Source organism: Lithobates pipiens, unplaced genomic scaffold, assembly GCF_037356315.1.
Source record: "Lithobates pipiens isolate NorthernLeopardFrog02 unplaced genomic scaffold, aLitPip1_a1.2 Scaffold_22, whole genome shotgun sequence".
Classification (NCBI taxonomy): Eukaryota; Metazoa; Chordata; class Amphibia; order Anura; family Ranidae; genus Lithobates; species Lithobates pipiens.
Genome location: NW_027507784.1, coordinates 222,654,942 through 222,661,322, shown reverse-complemented (window position 1 = coordinate 222,661,322; position 6,381 = coordinate 222,654,942). Strand labels below are relative to the sequence as shown.

The 6,381-nt window shown below is 42.0% G+C and overlaps 1 pseudogene; it reads right to left on the bottom strand.

Annotated features, from left to right (window-relative positions):
- Positions 1–500: 500 nt before the first annotated feature.
- LOC143925715 (zinc finger MYM-type protein 1-like) lies at positions 501–3,000 on the bottom strand (annotated as a pseudogene).
- Positions 3,001–6,381: the final 3,381 nt, after the last annotated feature.

The window sequence follows — 6,381 nt, the reverse complement described above, 5'->3', positions numbered from 1 at the left end:
TAAATCTATGCCATTTTCAATAAATCAGGTTTAAATATACCTATTTAGAAAGATTTAGTGTTTATCATAGACATTTGTTCTGACTAATGCAGTATTTTCATGTTCTTATGCGCTTTTCACTTGTTTCTGACACATGCTGTTCTAAACTTCTAATTACAGCAAAACTATAGCATAAAATCTGCTGAGACTTTTTCTGCATCTGCTCAAGATGTTTAGGAATCTTTCTATCACAGGTTAATACAGATTAGGAACAATTTAGAGTACATACCTGCAAAGAATCACACAAACAGCATGAGATATGACCACTGACTTTATGGCTGGAAGTAGTTTAATTTCCAGTCACATGGTGTGTGGCCTTATATGGACTCTGTTTGTGTACCTTCTCTGCCATCTACTGGTTATTAATAGAATAGAAGGGATATGTTTAGAAATATAAAAAAAAAATGAATATGTACTTTGCTTTGGGGTGTCTGTTTTGTGACCATATAAACCCCAGTCCGTCACACATCAAAGTTAATCGTCTTTGCATATTCGTGTTCGATTGAAAGTATGGCCAGATTTGTCAACCTTGTCTCACTCATGGTAGAGCGGAAGTAGTTTTTTATTAACTTTAATTTTGAAAAACTTCTTTCACATGAAGCAATGCTCACACAGAGAGTCAAAAAGAATCTAAAACACAGAGACAAGTTAGGCAAAGAGTCACAAATATCCCATTTAATAATGAACTGCAGGAATTGCAAAACCGTCCATTTCTTTGTCTCTTCAATACTGATCTTGGCAGCTTCCAAATGCCTCCGAAGGCGTTCAATCTCCACATAGATGTCTTCATTCGAGAATTCATCAAAAACCTCAGTCAATTTTGAAGTATAATTCTGTAGATCTTTTTCTGTTGCAACAACCAGAGTGTTTGGCTGAATAACAGCAAACATTGAGAGGATATTTTCAATTGCCTTAGTACGAATTTCCAACTCCTGGTAAAACCGATCAAGGCACTCAAACATAGCCCTTTTAATTTCCTCTGGCAATGTGAGGCCAGCATCCTTTGCCTTCTCTCCTGGCATTGTTTTCCGGAGCTTTACTCGCCCTCTTCTCTCCATTGAAATGCCCATTTCCTCACACATGGTAGTTGCATAATGAATTGCCTTTTCCACAATTTCATTTTGTTGACCTGCAAGAAATGCTTTTAGAGCTTGTAGCTTCACAATGCACTTTTTAAGAGTGAGTCCCACTGTTTGCAAATACTTCTGTGTGATATTAACTTCTCCCAGAACATCACACCAGAAAGAAAGATAACACAAAAAAGTAAAATCGCATACAGCAGGCAGCAACATCTGAGCACATCCTCTTGTGTCCACATTTTCTTTGGGATCACACAGCTTTTCAAGGGCTGAAGTAAGTTTTTCAAAATTTGCCCTCACTGGCTTCACAGCATCATAATAAGCGCTCCATCTTGTTTGGGAAAGTCTTTTCACTGTCACACCTACATTCTCCATCAGCAATTCCCAACGATGTGTAGAAACTGAAAAGAACAAATACACTTTCTCCAATGTTCCAAAAAAGTAACACAGGAAGCAACACTTCCAAAAGAGTGCACCCCACAAAGGTTCAGAGAATGGTTTGCACATGGGATAAACAAAGCCTTGGGATTTATCTCTTTTATCTTTGCCTGAACACCACCATGAATCCCTGCCATAGTTGCAGCATTATCATATCCTTGACCATGGCAAAGGCTTATGTCCAGTCCAGCTTCCTCCAGATGTTGCAGGATATTGTCTGTGAGCTCAGCAGCAGTCTTTCCAGCAATAGGAAAGAAGCCCAAGAATGATTCTTTTACTTCAACATTATCACCTTCAATATGAACATATCTGATCACTTCACACATCTGATCAATGTGTGACACATCAGGGGTACTGTCAAAAAGAATCCCAAAGTACTTTGCTTTCTTGATATCAGCCACTATTTTCTTTTTCACTTGATTCCCCAGAAGACAAATAAATTCATTTTGAATTTTTGGCGGGAAATAAGAGGTCATTCTCTTCCCAGATTCGGTAGAACGTTTCAGCCTTATGAAATGTTCCTTTAAAACTGGATCATAATTTGAAAGCAATTCTTCCAATTCCAGGAAGTTTCCTTTATTTACTGATGACATGATCTCTCTATGACCACGAAAGGAAGATTCTGGTGAGCCAAAAACAAGGTTATATCCAAGAGGCGATGCAAAATATCCCTCCATTTCTTTTTCTCATTGTCCACTGTTGTTTAGTGGACATGATCAATACATTTTTGTAGCCTCAGTCCTGTTCTCAAGGTCTTCCATTTCTCCAAGCATGTAAGATGCTGTTCAGAAGCTTCATGATCAGATACGTTTGGATTCAGCTTCCACCACAACTGAAACCCGGTAACAAAACTGGATGTTACAGTTAGTTTTTCATCAAGCGCAAAAAGTCTGCAGCAAAAACAAAACAAACTTTCTTTTGATGGAGAGTACACCATCCAGGTTCTAAGAATTGTCTCACCATTTGGAAGAGCCTTATAGAACCATGCAGTGGTGAGCTGTCGACTTTTCCCTTTCGATTTCTCTCCTCGTCTTTCAACAGCACTGAAAGGCCCATCTCTATTTTGGAAAGGTTCACTTCCCCTCTTAATAAGGTCCACTCTTAACTCATCTGGAACTGGAACTGGCCAAGCAGCAACATCAGAATAAACTGATAGTTTATCAGTCTGCTCTGCTTCTTCATCAGAGTCTTGCTGGGGGAGGCTTCTTCTGGCATCTCCTTCCGCGACATCACTCTCACTGCTTGAAGATAAGTCGATCTTCTCCAATTCTTGCCTTTTTATATATGAATGCTCTTGAGAAGATACTTCTGGTATTTCTCTCTCAAATTCAAAAGTCTGAATGCCTTCAGCACTTTCTCCTACTGCAGTAGATGTTGAAGGTGTGACATATTTTAAAATGGATCCAGACATTGCCTCAGCTGACTGTTCTTTTGCCTTCTTCATCTTTCGTTGCTGAAACCCACTAGGTCGATTTCGCTTCATATTGGTGTTTTCTGAAAAATATACTTTGATCGTAAGCACAAATACATGTCTCTAAAAAGTCCAGTGCTTCTTCTTCCAAATCTCAACATGTGCAGTTGTGCACCAGCAAACTGTGCATGGTGGACTAGAAAACAACTCCTTCTCTTAATACAAAACCCATGCACTTTTGGTGCTTATACTCAAATTGTGCACTCTCCAGACCTCCATAACCCTCTTAACTTAATAAGTGGGTCCACAGTAGCTTAAATTTACAATATCCTTCTAAGTGAATTTATACCAAAAAAATTACTTAGAACCCCCAAACATATATATATTTTAAGCAAATGACAGTCATTGCAATATTTTATGTCACTATTTGCGCAGCGGTCTTTCAAACGCAAATTTTGTGTAAAAAAAAAATACACTTCAAGGAATAAAAAATAAAAAAACGAAACAGTAAAGTTAGCCCAATTGTTTTGAATAATATGAAAGATAATGTTACGCCGAGTAAATGGATACCAAACATGTCACGCTTTAAAATTGCTTACACTCATGGAATGGCGACAAATGACGGTACTTAAAAATCTCCATAGGCAATGTTTTAAAATTTTTAAAGGGTTGTCTTTCCTTTAAACAAAGTTGGAAAAGTGGGTGGAACTCCACTTTAAGTTTGTATAGGATCAGAAACTTCCAGCACAGTAGAATGCTGTAGAGCAGGGGGTCTCTAAACTTTCTAAGAAAAGGAAGGGTTCACTATCCTTCAGACTTTAGGGGCTGTGGCCAGTGGTGTTAGAAAATGCCCTGCATCAGTGGGAGTAAACAGTGCCTCAGGCTTGGTGGTCATTGGGAGTAAAAAAAAAAAAATATGTAGCACCTATGGTTAGTAGGAAAATAAATAGTGCCCCATCAATTGTATTAGTGGGGAGAAAAGTGTCCCATAATTGGTGTCTGTGGAAAGAATAGTTCCTAACATTGGTGTTAGTGGGAGAAATAGTGTCCCATAACTGGTGTCAGTGGGAAGAATAGTGCCTCATAAGTAGTATAAGTGGGCAGAATAGTGCCTCGTAGTTGGTGTGAGTGGAAGAAATGGCACCAAACGTTGTGTCAGTGGGAGGAATAGTGCACCATAATTGATGTCAGTGGGAGGAATAGCGCCCATCATTGGTATTAGTGGTAGGAATGCCCCATCGTTAATGTCAGTGGGAAGAAATGTGCCCCATTATTTATGTCAATAGGAGGAATCATGCCCTATTGTTGGTGTCAATGGAAGGAATGGTGATTCATTGTTGGCGTCAGTGAGAGGAATAGTGTCCCAAGAGCCGGATAAAGATGATAAGGATTTTTTTTCCACAAAATTGTCATTGTAATAGGTCATTCCTCTCACATGGCATGTGTATACCACAAATGACACCCCAAAATTAATTCTGCTACTCCACCTGAGTATTACGATACCACATGTGTGGGACTTTTTCACAGCCTGGCCACTTAGAGAGGCCCAACATGCAGGGAGCGCCATCACGTGTTCTAGGAGCATAAATTACACATCTAAATTGTTGACTAACTATTACACTTTTTAAGGCCCTGGAGCACCAGGACAATGACACGTGACACCGATATGGCACTGATGACACGTGACACTGATGACAGATGCCACTAATATGGGGCACTGATGACACGTGACACTGATGACAGATGGCACTAATATGTGGCACAGATGGCACTTATACGTGGCACTGATGACACGTGGCACTAATACGTGGCACTGATGACAGATGTCACTAATACGTGGCACTGATGACAGATGTCACTAATACCTGGCACTGATGACAGATGGCACTAGTATGTGGCACCGATGACATGTGACACTGATGACAGATGGCATGTGACACTGACAGGTGGCATTGATGACAAATGGCACTGATACGTGGCACTGATGACAGATGGCACTAATATGTGGCACTGATGACACGTGACCCTGATATGGCACTGATGACAGATGGCACTAATATGGGGCACTGCTGACAGATGGCACTAATATGGGCACTGATGACACGTGACACTGATATAGCACTGATGACAGATGTCACTAATACGTGGCACTGATGACAGATGGCACTAATACGGGGCACTGATGACACGTGACACTGATATGGCACTGATGACAGATGGCACTAATACGGGGCACTGATGACACGTGACACTAATATGGCACTGATGACAGATGTCACTAATATGTGGCAGTGATGAAAGATGGCACTAATACGTGGCACCGATGGCACGTGACACTGATGACAGATGGCACTGATACGTGTCATTGATGACAGATGGCACTAATACATGGCACAGATGACACGTGACACTGATGACAGATGGCGCTAATACGTGGCACCAATGACACGTGACACTGATGACAGATGGCACTGATACGTGGCATTGATGACACGTGACACTGATATGGCATGGCACGTGACACTGACAGGGGGCATCGATGACAAATGGCACTGATACTTGGCACTGATGACAGAAGGCACTAATATGTGGCACTGATGACACATGACACTGATATGGCACTGATGACAGATGGCACTAATACGGGGCACTGATGACACATGACACTGATATGGCACTGATGACAGATGGTACTGTGTGGCACTGATGACAGATGGCACTTATACCGCTTGCAATAAAACATATTTAGCAATGCATTGTGCGTGATTTATATTTTCATTCGAGCCAGCTTAGTGCAATTTGACTTTAAGACTAGACTGTCCCTCCAAAGACACTTTTCTCATAAAACTCTCCCTGCTGTGAATACTGAGCAGCCACTGCCAGTATTGGTCCAGGGACAAACAGTTTAAGCATATGGAAATGGCTGATTGAATAATTAAAAATTAGCCTGTAAATTACAGACATTTTACAGTGTAACGGAGGACATTTCTGGATGGTCAGTAAAACAGTCCCCTCCCCTATCTCTTCAGTGTTGTAAGTTGTAACACCTCAACTTACTCACTGTGTACACTGTGCAGATGATGCCGATGCTGAGCTGCCCTGTGCAGAATGCAGATGATGCCGATGCCTCAGCCAGCGAGCCTGATTCTCTGCTGCCGGCTGCCGCTGCTCGCCTGAGTAGCTGAGTGAGTCGCTGCCTTACTGCTCCTACACGCGGAGAGACAGGAAGGAATCACTCCGCGGCGCCGGGGGGGCGGCACTACTGGACGCATGCACTGTGAATGGCTGGCCGTGACCGCACGCATTGTGAATGGCTGGCTGGCCTATCAGCGGCCCTGTCCGCAGTGCACCGCTGCCACCACTATAATCGCGGAGGGGGGTGCCGGCCTGACACCCCCCCAAGTGTGCATCACC